This window comes from Mobula hypostoma, chromosome 2 (assembly GCF_963921235.1).
Source record: "Mobula hypostoma chromosome 2, sMobHyp1.1, whole genome shotgun sequence".
Classification (NCBI taxonomy): domain Eukaryota; kingdom Metazoa; phylum Chordata; class Chondrichthyes; order Myliobatiformes; family Myliobatidae; genus Mobula; species Mobula hypostoma.
The window spans coordinates 215,764,824-215,779,119 of record NC_086098.1 but is presented as its reverse complement, the minus strand read 5'-3'; positions in this window follow the sequence as shown (position 1 = coordinate 215,779,119).

The window sequence follows — 14,296 nt, the reverse complement described above, 5'->3', positions numbered from 1 at the left end:
AACTCAGAACCCCGCCCCAGCCTTCCCTCCATACTCCCTGACCCCTGTAGCCACAAGGGCCATATCTAACTCCCTCTTAAACATAGCCAATGAACTGGCCTCAACAGTTTGCTGTGGCAGAGAATTCCACAGATTCACCACTCTCTGTGTGAAGAAGTTTTTCCTAATCTCGGTCCTAAAAGGCTTCCCCTCTATCCTCAAACTGTGACCCCTCGTTCTGGACTTCCCCAACATCGGGAACAATCTTCCTGCATCTAGCCTGTCCAATCCCTTTAGGATCTTATACGTTTCAATCAGATCCCCCCTCGATCTTCTAAATTCCAACGAGTACAAGCCCAGTTCATCCAGTCTTTCTTCATATGAAAGTCCTGCCATCCCAGGAATCAATCTGGTGAACCTTCTTTGTACTCTCTCTATGGCAAAGATGTCTTTCCTCAGATTAGGGGACCAAAACTGCACACAATACTCCAGGTGTGGTCTCACCAAGGCCTTGTACAACTGCAGTAGTACCTCCCTGCTCCTGTACTCGAATCCTCTTGCTATAAATGCCAGCATACCATTCACCTTTTTCACTGCCTGCTGTACCTGCATGCCCACTTTCAATGACTGGTGTATAATGACACCCAGGTCTCGTTGCACCTCCCCTTTTCCTAATCGGCCACCATTCAGATAATAATCTGTTTTCCTATTTTTGCCACCAAAGTGGATAACTTCACATTTATCCACATTAAATTGCATCTACCATGAGTTTGCCCACTCACCCAACCTATCCAAGTCACCCTGCATCCTCTTAGCATCCTCCTCACTGCTAACACTGCCGCCCAGCTTCGTGTCATCCGCAAACTTGGAGATGCTGCATTTAATTCACTCATCCAAGTCATTAATATATATTGTAAACAATATAGGTATGGTCAAGGGAAGCAGAGAAGTACTTATAGGACTATTTTAAGTCAGTGGACTGGACAATATTAAGGGCTCTTCAGTCTGAATGAATACGTCACAGTTGTCACCAACTTCTTCAAGACCAGTGTGGATGAGTGTGTACCTTTCAAAACATATGAGACATACACAAATCTGTGAACAAACCAGGAGATTCATAATCTGTGGCATTCAAGACCAGTGATTCAGTCCTATGCAGATGCTGCCAGGCCTGCTGCGTTCCACCAGCATTTTGTGTGAGTTGTTATAAAAGAAGTCCAGGTTTTGACCTACAAAACCCTCTTTTAAGAGTGAAAAAACAGTTCCAATTGAAGTTAGAGATGGAATCGGATGCTCATCAGTTCTGGCAAGGTTTGCAGGGCATTACTTCTACAAGTCGAAACCTAACGTCATGAATGGCTGTATTGCTCACTCCTAAATGAGCTCAATAGATTTTATGCTTGCCTTGGGAAGGAGAATGAAACTACACCAGCGCAAATCCCTCCAGCATCTCATGACCCTGTGATCTCTGTCTCGGAGACCAACGTTATAACATCTTTCAAGAGATGAACTGTCTCACGTTCCTGGGTGTCGACATCTCTGAAGATCTACCCTGGACCCAACAGCATGGTGAATTAACAAATATTTACTACACCTGTGCAGCGTCTGGTAACCCTGTAATCTCTGTTTCAGATATCGTTCATGAGGGTGAGCCCTCACAATGTATCAGGACTCAATGGTGTACTTGATAGGGCTCTGAAAACCTACGCCAACCATTTGGCGGCAGTGTTCGAGGACATCTTCAATCTCTCAGTGCTGCATTCGGAGGGTCCCACCTGTTTACAAAAGGGCGTAAACCATCCTGGTATCCAAGAAGATCAGGGTGAATTGCTTCAATGAATATCAACCAGTTGCATTCACATCTACTGTAAGGTTGATCATAGCCAGAATTGCTTAAGCAGGGACCTGGAACTGCTGCAGACTGTCTATTGTTACAAGAGGTCTGCAGCATCTGCAGTCTCACTGACTCTCCAATAAGCCTTAGATCACCTGGACAACAGCCTATATTAGGCCGCTGACTATTGATTTCAGCACAGTATTAAACACAATCATACCCTCAGTACAAATGAACAAGCTCCAAAACCTGGGAATCTGTACTTTGCTCTGCAAATGGTCCTTGACTTCCTCACTGGGAGATCATAATCAATGCGGTTCAGAAATAATATCTCTTCCTCACTGACAATCAACACTGGCGCACTTCGAGGATGAATGCTTATCTCACTGCTCTACTCTCTCTACACCCATGACTGTGTGGCTAGGCAAAGTTCAAACACTACTTATAGTTTTGCCAATGACACTACGGTAGACAGAATTTTAGAAGGTGATGAGGAGGCATACAGTAGTGAGATAGGTCAGCTGATTGAGTAGTGTCACAACAAAAACCTTTCCCTCAACATCAGTAAGACCAAGGAATTGATTGCAGACTCCAGGACGTTGAGGGAACACACACCAGTCCTCATTGAGGGATCAACAGTGGAAAAGATAAGCAGTTTCAAGTTCTTGGATGTCAGCGTCTCTTGAAATTGGACACTAGGGGTTGATAGTCATAGTCATACTTTATTGATCCCAGGAAAATTGGTTTTCGTTACAGTTGCACCATAAATAATAAATAGTAATAAAACCATAAATAGTTAAATAGTAATATGTAAATTATGCCAGTAGATTATGAAATAAATCCAGGACCAGCCGACTGGCTCAGGGTGTCTGACCCTCCAAGGGAGGAGTTGTAAAGTTTGATGGCCACAGGCAGGAATGACTTCCTATGACGCTCTGTGTTGCATCTCAGTGGAATGAGTCTCTGGCTGAATGTACTCCTGTGCCCACCCAGTACATTATGTAGTGGATGGGAGACATTGTCCAAGATGGCATGCAACTTAGACAGCATCCTCTTTTCAGACACCACCGTGAGAGAGTCCAGTTCCATCCCCACAACATCACTGGCCTTACGAATGAGTTTGTTGATTCTGTTGGTGTCTGCTACCCTCAGCCTGCTGCCCCAGCACACAACAGCAAACATGATAGCACTGGCCACCACAGACTCGTAGAACGTCCTCAGCATTGTCTGGCAGATGTTAAAGGACCTCAGTCTCCTCAGGAAATAGAGACGGCTCTGACCCTTCTTGTAGACAGCCTCAGTGTTCTTTGACCAGTCCAGTTTATTGTCAGTTCATATCCCCAGGTATTTTTAATCCTCCACCATGTCCACACCGACCCCCTGGATGGAAACAGGGGTTACCAGTACCTTAGTTCTCCTCAGGTCTACCACCAGCTCTTTAGTCTTTTTCACATTAAGCTGCAGATAATTCTGTTCACACCACGTGACAAAGTTTCCTACCGTAGCCCTGTACTCGGCCACAACTCCCTTGCTGATGCATCCAACTATGGCAGAGTCATCTGAAAACTTCTGAAGATGACAAGACACTGTGCAGTAGTTGAAGTCCGAGGTGTAAATGGTGAAGAGAAAGGGAGACAAGACAGTCCCCTGTGGAGCCCCAGTGCTGCTGATCACTCTGTCGGACACACAGTGTTGCAAGCACACGTACTGTGATAATCAGTAATGAGGGTAAAATCTCTCCCATACAAGTACTGGTTGAAAAGTTTTGCACCCCAACCAGACTCAAAGCCTCTCTGTCAATCTGCACATAATTATTCTCTGCAGCGGTAAGGCAATGTGATGCACATCTGTGGGTGTTCACTTCCGTCACTCATACCGCACCTATACCATAATGTGAGGGGTCACAGGCAAGCTTCACTGGATGATGTGGATCATAATGTGTGAGTACCGTGTCTTACATAACCATTTTCTTTGTCCTTTGGAAAGCCACCTCACACTGCTTGTCTCTTGCCTTTTCTTCGTAATCGGTAATAATGAGTTCAAAGAGTGGAACAGAGTAGCCAGGAGTGGAGTTTCAGGGTGGAGTTTGAGGGGTAGAGTTTGAGGGATCACGTTTGAGGCATGAAGTTTGAGGGGTGTAAAACCTTGTCAACCACACTGGTAACAAAGGGTAGAGCAGAGTAGGTTGGTTTGGCAGGAACCTGTTATAATAAATGACAACAACTGTGGCACAAGACTGTTCCCTGAGGCACCTACTACCACTGCCTAAATGTTCTCCAAAACACATGTGTAAAATTTGTCTGTCAATGGTGTAACCACAGTAAGCAATATTTGGTCTAAAGAATTCACACTTCTTGTGCTGTGCTCTGGGCCCATAATCTTCTTATCTTTTTAAGGCTGTCCTGATATTTCAGAGATGCTCTTTGTCAACCACACTGGTAACAATGCTGTCATCCAGGTAAAACTGAGTACCTGGGCAACCTGTCAGCACATGATCCATAGCTTTCTGCCAGTGTCTAGGTGGGTGAAAATGCTACTCCAAAAATAACCCTATTATAGTGATAAAGTCATCTGTGAGTGTTTATGGTGAGAAACATTTTGCACTCTCATTTCATCTCCATTTGTAGGTAGGCCAGAGCTCAGTCCACTTTGTTGAAGTATTGCCCTCCAGAAAAATATCCTCTATCCTGGGCAAAGGCTAATGATCTACTTTCAGAACTGGGTTGATGGTAACCTTAAAATCACCACAGATCCTGACAGGCACATTCTCCTTGGCTCTGAGACCACTGGCATTCACCCATGGGCACCGTTCAAATTTGCAAAGAATTCTTTTAGCCTCTATGCAATCCAGCTCAGAGATGGTATAAAGAACTGGACACGCTATGCAAACCTTGGGTGTGGCATTTTCATTTTACTCTTGGTATGTTGGAGTTTCCCAAAGCCATCCTTGAACATTGCTATGGCATTATCCAGTACCTTTCTTGCTTTGCTTTCAGTTGACTATTGAAGGGATGTGGCATGCAAATGGTGCATTGATCTCTAATCAAGTTGCAGTTGTTTCAGCCAATCATGGTCCCATAATGCTGGCCTTCCTGTTATTACAACATATATGCCCAATGTGGCTTGTTAACTGTTAAATTTCACTGTTACTAATGGCATTCCCACAACTGTTATCTTTTCTCCAGTATAAGTTCTTAGTTGGATATCTGCAGGCTTCAGTTCAATATCTTTGAAATGCCATTCGAACTCATTTTTTGAATTGACTGAAAAGGCCGAGCCAGTGTCCAATTCCATTTTAATTAGTTTCCCTTTCACTTCTGGTGTAAGCCATATTGCTTAACTATTGTTAATTTTCACATATTAAATCTCAAGGCTACCTAATCCAGTGTCCCTCTCATTATTTTTCAGATCTTTTATCAACAGCATAAAGATTAGTGCTCTTTTGAAACTGCAACTTGACCTTTTATATTTTTCTCCTCCTTGTGTAGTCCATTGATTTTTGTCTGCCTGACATGTTCTTTGTAAGTGTACCACTTAGTTGCATTTTCTACAAGTTTCACCTTTAAACCGGCATTGGTCTAGTACTGTATATGTGAGTCCCTGTCACAGTGGTAACATAATTTGTTTTGCCTGGCTGGTTTCTTTAGATATTGCAATTTTATTCACACTTGCTTTCTTTCCTGATCACAACTCAATTGCACCTCTGTCTGATCTTTCCATTGATACAGTGATCTCAACTACACATTTAAATATACGTTGTGTTTCAGTTAGGAGCTGTTATTGAATGTTTCTTGTAAGATTCCACAAACTAAATAATCATTCAGTATATCATTAAGCCCATCACTAAATTGACAATGCACATACAAGTTCTTCAATTCAGCCACCGATGCTGAAATGGAATCCCCTTCCTTTTGATTCTGCATACGATACATAAAACATTCAGCAATCAACAGTGGATTTGGTTCTAAATGTTCCTGCATTACTTTCATGATATCAGCAAAGCACGCTTCAGCTGGTTTGGTTGGAGCAGTCAAACTTCTAAGTTAATTGTTTGCTTTTCTACCCAATACACTCAGCAAAACTGGCACTTGCTTTTCATTAGCTATTTCATTTGCTTTAAAATACCGCTCAATTTACTCAGTGTACAATATCTCGTGTCTTGTGCAATCAAATGCATCTAACTTTCTTTTGTATCCATCCATTCTGCTTTATTAAATTTATATTTATTATCACTAGGTTCTTACTGCTTATGAACTCATGAGTTTTGTCCACTTTTTGCCTTTTTTAAAGTCAAACGTCTCACTGCACTTCAAAAAATAGCTTATCACCCTTGTTATTTTTTATAACTTAGAAGCAAAAATCTAATCAAAAGAAAGACACTGGAGAACCGGGGATAGTTTCCATCTTTACTTTAGTGAAGAGTGTATATATGACGTGGTGGTGTAATGACGTATCCCGTTCATATACTTCGTACATATAACCTACAATGAATTATGTAAGCAACATAGAATGCTTAATCAAACAATATATTTATAATATACTCACATATTACTGAAACATTAAATACACACAAATCTTAACTCCAACAAATCTTCTGATGGAGTGGATTTGATCTACAAGATAAATAGGAGATGATTTAATCTCTATCATTTCCATTCCAGACCCAAGGTTACCCTACCTCACATATCAAAGTTTATTTCTAATGCTGGACCCCTAATTCGAATGAGGGTATGATCCTTAGTTTAAAAGATTTGTAGCTGGATAAAGTAGAGCAGATAACACGAGCTTATCATATCCAGTATGGCAAATTGTTACCATAAGCAAGAACCAAGTTGATTTTGTGCAAGGGCAGGGTTGGGGAGGAAAAAGTGACATACATTAGGCCAACAGACAGCATGAAAAAAAGTGGCAGCAAACCTAAAGAATAACCCAAAAATATTCACAAGTGAACAGTAAAAGATTATTAGTTTAAAGGTAAGAAATAAATCTATTAATTGAGAGTGAAGGTCCTATAGATCTGAGCTTCTAATTCGATACTTCATAGTACTTTTCACAAAATAGCAATAGAATATTGGGGTCTCAGCAGAAGAAGATCCAATGAATCACTGAGTGGATTAGAAGTATTAAAGGGGAGATACTAGAAAGATTGCCTGCAGCTAAACATATAAATAACCAAGTTCCATGAGTTGTCTTGCTGAGTGAAATAATGGAGGAAATTGTTGAAGACGGTGAAGATTGATGGAAAACACTTACTTAATTCACAGCTGTTTATTTGATGACCGTTACTACTTCTCCAGTATCATTTTCCAGTGGTCAGCTTACTTTCACATTTAATCTTTTCTCCCAGTGTTGTTCGTTTAGTTGCCTCTAGTTGGTTTTTAAAATCTTCCAAATCCTCAAGATTCCCACTACGTTTTTCAATATTGTATCCCATCTCCTTTGCTTTTATATTGTCTTTGACTTCCTTTGCCAGCCACAGTTGCCTGATTCTCCCTTTATAATGCAACATCTTCTTTAGAATGTAAAGATCCTGTATCTTCTTTTTCACTCTCAGAAACTCCTGCCATTGCTACTCTAACATCATCCCTGCTTGACTCCCCTTACAAAAAAATTTGGCTCATTCCTCTCTCACACCCCTGTAGTTCTCTTTACTCAACTGTAATATCAATAAGTATGATTTCAGCTTCTCCTTCTAAAACTGCAGTGTGAGTTCTGTCACTTTATGATTGCATGCTGCTAAGGGTTCCTTTACCTTCAGCTCCATAATCATGCATAGCAGCAAATACATTTTCCCTTGTGGACTTGACAACCAGCCTTCTTGCAGGCATTCTACAAATCACTTCTCTTATTCAAACTTTTTGATGAAGTAACAAAGAAGGTCTGTGGCAGAACTTCAACTGATTGTAAATGAAGTTCTCAAAAGTCTTTCAGTAAAACACTGCATAAAGGGCTTATCATTAAAATTTAAATGTAGCAATATGGATAGAAAATTGGCTAAGCAACAAAAAAGGTGTGTTAGTGAAAAAGTTCCAGGGTTCATCATTGCTTAAGAACAGTTACTGCAATACTCTCGTGGCCCCAAGAAATATCTAAGCTTATTTTTGCTTGCCTTGCCAGTTTAGCTGAAAATGATGACCTCCAGTTAAAATCATGTGATGTTCTCACAGAGCCATCATCAATAGCACCTTTTTAATTACTGATCCACATTATATGTATTTTAGACAGGAATATTTGATAGAATTTTAGCAAGGAGACTCCAAATAAGCACCACATTTAAATTATCCACTTACATTTTATCATGTTGACAAGTTGCTGGCAAATCATGATGCAAACTTTTGAACTAGCTTGTGAAAGAAAACTGTTCAACTTTATTATCAATGATTTTGCACTTAAAAATTAGAGTCTATTCTATAGAAGGCACAGGATTAAGTCTTTCTAAATTTACTATTGAAGTTGTACTATGTTAATCACATGTCTCTTTTTCTAAAGGTTCATTTCATATTTAGGATAAGTATAAGCCATCCTTCTCAGAATTTGGGTACTTGTAAAGGGCTGGGTGAATCAGACCCAAATACTCAAGTGTCCAGGAAATGTTTTAATAAGTGTACAAGCACAATAAAGTAACTTCAGCCGATAGAAAGCACAAATAAACCAAACAAAATACTACATAGCAAGTCACAAAAACTTCTGGGCTCACTATTCTTTCACCCCTCAGTTGTTGCTGCTTTTGGGGAAACTCCGATTTCAAACTTGTGAAACCATCCTTGGGTTTCAGGCACCAATCGTGATTCCAGTCCCAAATGAAGTCCAAAGAAATTTCAGATAACAACCCAATGTATCCACAAGCTTCACAAGCACAGTGGCAAATGATCTCCTTGATTTTTTTTGTTCACATGCCATTAATATAGCCTTTTTTTTTTCAAACATATCCTGAGTCCATTAACATAGACCTCAGAAATCAATTAGACATTTTAATAGTCACTCTTTATTCATTAGTCTCCCAATGTCTGGATACATTATATCCCCTAGGCTAACAAAGTACATGAATGTTTGCACATAAGCAATACCTGAAGAAAGAATCCAGCTTTGTACAGTACAAACATTCTCAGTGTTTACTCACTAATAAACATTCTACAGACTGCACATGCTACAAGAATTGAAAGAGTTAAGTAGTTATTGACCTGACAGACATTCAGTCAATGTTTCACAAAACCTAATATGCTTCAACACAGTAGTTGATATTTCTCATGTACGAAATGTTAATGATCCAAAAAGCACAATTGGTCATTGATTTCTGTGACTAACTTCAACCTTACAACTTCATCAATTTATCTCAGCTTTACAGGTCAGGGTATGCAATAAGTCATATTACAATGTAGTTAACTATGGACCTATATCCATTAAGCTTGGATATAAACATGTCATAAAAGCAAAATCAGTCGCTACAAGTATCCTACTAGGGCAAGCTTTAATAAGAGCAGATATCATACTAATTTGGTGTGGTTGATTGTTAGGAACACAATTTTAATTGGAAAAAAATGTATTAACAAGGTCATTATATAACTAATTCAGAAAGTCTCCATGGATATATTCATAGGCCATTTACTTTGGTTATGCCAATGACTACTTATTCCATAGTGGGAAATTTGTACATATTTCCACACAAAAGAAAATCAACAATTATAGTTTTATTTGTAGAATTCATTGCCAAATCTTTAGACTTTTATAACATCCTAATGCAGGTTTTATAGTCTGGACATTAAATAGGTACTTGACTTTAACCTAGCAGATTTTGTGACCTTACTCCAGTCTTGACTTTCAGAATGACTCGGAGTGTTCTCTTGTGTAGTATCCATATCTGCACTGTAATTGTAAAATGTTCTTCAATTAAGATGTTACCTATTGTATTACTGATGTTAAATATAACTACATGCAGCTCTTAAAAATTAATATTCCCTCTGACCTTAACTTGAAGAAAGATGAGATATTTACTCTCTCAACTGCTCAGCATGCTTTGTAACCATATTTGCACCACTGAAAAATTTGCACAAGCCTTAAGATTTTTTTAAAAATTATCTGTTTTCTAAAGAATTACGCTTTCATGCTAGAGCTGAACCCTGCACATACTTAAACAAATGGTGTGAATCACAAAGATTAAAATATATATTAAAACACATTATACCAAAACACCGTATTTAAATGTTCAGTTAACTCACATTCCTGCTAAGCCCTGCCAACTCTCTAATCACCCTCAGTCTCACTCTGAAGTTACTGACAAATGATTCCTTTGCTTATAAAATTGAAAATCCCTTCTCTTTGTTTTCTGTAATCCTGAATCCTGTAATTCATTAGTGCACAGAACTAATGCCAGCAAAATATTTATTGATACAAGACCTGCTGTCAGATTACAAATCTTCAATGTATCTATTATTAAAAATAGAATATACAACAATCCAGTGCAGTATAGCCCATTCAGCCCAAGAATTTGAGCCAATCTGTTAACCGACTCCAAGTACAATCTAACGCTCGCCCCCGCATAGCCCTTTATTTTTCTTTCATCCATGTGACTAACTAAGATTTTCTTAAATCTCTCGAATGTACTTGCATCTACCACCACCCCAGGCAGCATATTCCATGCATTCTCCACTCTCTAAGTAAAGAACATAACCCTGACATCTCCCTTATACTTTCTTCCAGTCAACTTGAGATTATGGCCCCTTGTATTAGCCATTTCCACCGAGGGAAGAAGGAGATGGCTGTCCACTCTATCAATGGCTCTTCATCTTATACATCTTTATCAAGTCATCAACTTCATCTGTTAAACTTTATAATCCTAAACCTGGTTCACCTTACAAACAAGCAATTAGACCTAAACTAATACCCCATTAACTACTTCAATAATGCAATTAAACTTTATTTTTTAAATATTGTAAGTCAGAAATGGTTTCACTTTACTTAAGATCTTCTTCATAACTGGTTTCTTCTTGCTTTCACATGTACTCAGTTTCTCATATAACTCCCCATGGAAAATGGCCCTATCCTTATTTCTGATGACCTCTTTGTGGTTAAGAAATTATTGCCTGCGATCTCCCTGATGGACACTTTCCAATTCATTACCCTTCTCAGCCTCTTTTACTACACTTGGCTATGGTATGCTGAGCCAATGTGATTAAGTTCAAATCAGCAGTAAAGTAGATCTTTATACTCTTTATTACACCTCCACAGAGCAATACAATCGTTCCATAATGCATCCATACAAAAGCACACTAACCCCTCAAACCCATTTCACTGTTCCATATGATCCTGGGTGATCACTCCTCTCCTGTGCTAGTTCCACATAGCTTCCAAACTCCAGATGTTCAAAAATGTATTCAACATCACAGTAAAAAGCTCCAACAATCTTGCCTCCACAATCTCGGGTAATGATGAGTTTGAGTACAGAGAGGAAATTAAGAACCTGATGGCATGGTACGAAGACAATAACCTATCCCTCAACGTCAGCAAGATGAAGGAATTGGTCGTTGACTTCAGAAGGAGTAGCGGACCGCACGACCCAATTTACATCGGTGGTGCGCAAGTGGAACAGGTCAAAAGCTTTAAGTTCCTTGGGGTCAATATCACAAATGATCTGACTTGGTCCAACCAAGCAGAGTCCACTGCCTAGAAGGCCCACCAGCGCCTTTACTTCCTGAGGGAACTAACGAAATTTGGCCTGTCCCCTAAAACCCTCACTAATTTTTATAGATGCACTGTAGAAAGCATTCTTCTAGGGTGCATCACAACCTGGTATGGAAGTTGTCCTGTCCAAGACCGAAATAAGCTGCAGAAGATCGTGAACATGGCTCAGCACATCACACAAACCGATCTTCTGTCCTTGGACTCACTTTACACCGCACGCTGTCGGAGCGTGCTGCCAGGATAATCAAAGACACGACCCACCCAGCCAACAGACTTTTTGTCCCTCTTCTCTCCGGGAGAAGATTCAGGAGCTTGAAGACTCGTACAGCCAGATTTGGGAACAGCTTCTTTCCAACTGTGATAAGACTGCTGAACAGATCCTGACCTGGATCTGGGCCGTACCCTCCAAATATCTGGACCTGCCTCTCAGTTTTTTTGCACTGCCTTACTTCCCATTTTTCTATTTTCTATTTATGTTTTATAATTTAAATTTTTAATATTTACTAATTTTAACTATTTTTAATATTTTTAATATTTAGTATTTGTAATCCAGGGAGTGTGAAGTGCAGAATCAAATATCGCTGTGATGTAATCTAGTACCAATTGTTTGGTGACAATAAAGTATAAAATATCCTCTGGAGAAGAAATTCTAGAGATTCAAGTCCATCTGTGTGAAGGAATTCCTACGCACTTCAGATTTAAGTGTTCAGCCCTTTTCTCGCAACTATGTCTCCTCATTCTAAATTTACCTTCCGTAAGATGGCGGTGTATGTAGACGCAACAGTCTGTTGGGGGCCAACCAAAGCCTTTATTGATCATAAGTCTATACTAGACTCCAATAATTACATGCACAACAGGTCTAACACATCAAAGAGCTGCTCGTTGTTCAGAGTAGCCAGCCGGCATGAGATAGAAGCTAGCATGAGAAGGGGAGGCCAGCTGTTAGGCTGTGGGGCCATGATGGGAGCTGGATTGGATTCAGGGGAGCTGACCTGTGTGTAGGCTGTGTGTCTGCCTGCTAGTCAAAGGCATGTGAAGGTGGCTTGCAGAGAAACTGAGATTGACTGCCTTGGACATTAATTTTGCATTCAAAAGACCCTGTTTGACATTGAATGGCTCAGCCCTGTTTCTCTTATTTGGTGGTAAGACAGGAGGCGAAGCAGTCATGCCGCCTCTGTTGTAGAGAGGACTAGGACTCAAGCCTTGGGCTTCCCTCCTGCTGAAGCCCAGGTGAAGAGAGGATGTCAGGGATGGTGTAGTGTAGTGACCTTGCTCAGTTAAGGGTGGCCAGGGTCTTGGACTAAAAATTTGTTTCCTTGCGTAACTATGTTCTTTGTTTACTCTCTCATTACTTTGAATGCACATATATATTTTTTACCTTGGCCCTAGAGGAATGTTGTTGTGTTTGTCTGTATCCATATATGGTTTGAATGATAATTGAACTTGATTTGATTTAATTTTGATTGATTGATTTTCCCATGAATGAAAACATCTCAACAGCTATGGAAACATCAATGCCCATAGACGGAAAACCCTATAAAAAGTAATGGATACAGCTGAGTCCATCACAGGAAAATCACTCCCCACCAATGAACCCATCTATAAGGAGTGCAGCATCCATCATTAAGGACTCCCACCATCCAGGCCATGTTCTCTTCTCATTGTTGCCATTTGGAAAAGAAGTACAGAAGCCTCAGGACCCATACCATCAGGTTCATGAACAGTTATTGTGCTTCAACCATCAGTATCCTGAACCCGGGTAGATACCTTCGCTCACCTCAACACTGAATTGATTCCACAACCAATGGACTCATTTCAAGGACTATACAACTCATGTTCTCAATATTATTTATTACTTATTTATTACTATTTATTCTCAGCTAAAGCTGGTAAAAACCTGAGGTACAGGCATAGCCAAGCATTCTCATTTCTCAATTGCTAGGAACTTCCGGACTATTCGAGTGGTGTTTAATATTGTGGCTTTCTGAAGATTTACATATATGTTGCTATGCAGCCCTAATTGTTTAATGCTATTGTGCAGTGACTTTGGGATGATACCAGTTGTAGATATTCCTATTGGGACAACGTATACCCTGCTTGTGTTCCAAAGTCTTTCAATTTCTTCTTTTAATTTAGTATATTGCAGGTGTTTTTCACTTATTAATTTCTGTAAGTTATGTGTGTTTGGAATGGCTATATCTACTAAATAAGTTTGAGTTTTTATCCTGTATTACCATATTCAGATGGTTATTATATATTGTCCCATCTGTAATAACGGATCGGTTGAAATATAATTTGTGGTATTCTGACTCTAAAACTGGATCAGACTTATATTTATAGTCAAGTATAATTTATTTTATGAGTTTGTATTTTCAAGCAAGATTTTGGTAAATGATATTTGCCACTTGATTGTGCTGGTATAAGTAATCAGGTTGAGTTGAACTGCTATGGAATCCTAGAATGTGTTGGATTGTTTCTGGTTTTCCTTGGCATTTTCTACGTTTATCATCTTGAACTTGTTGATCTTTTATAATGTATTTTTGAAAACATTTTTTGTTAACCACCTAGTCCTCTATTGCCACAAGGAACCCTTCTGTTTCTGGGAAGAGTCTCTAACTCTGAGCTAGGTGTTTGATGTTTCCTTGTCGATACCTAGTCTGTTCAGATTGTGGGGATATCTTCCACGGAGGGTCGTGCTTTTCCATGGGTCAACTTTTTCTTCAATAGTGATAATTCATTCATTTTGTGAATTGTGCTCTCATTTAAGTTTAGTGGTTTCTACTTCTTATCAGAATTTTATATGCT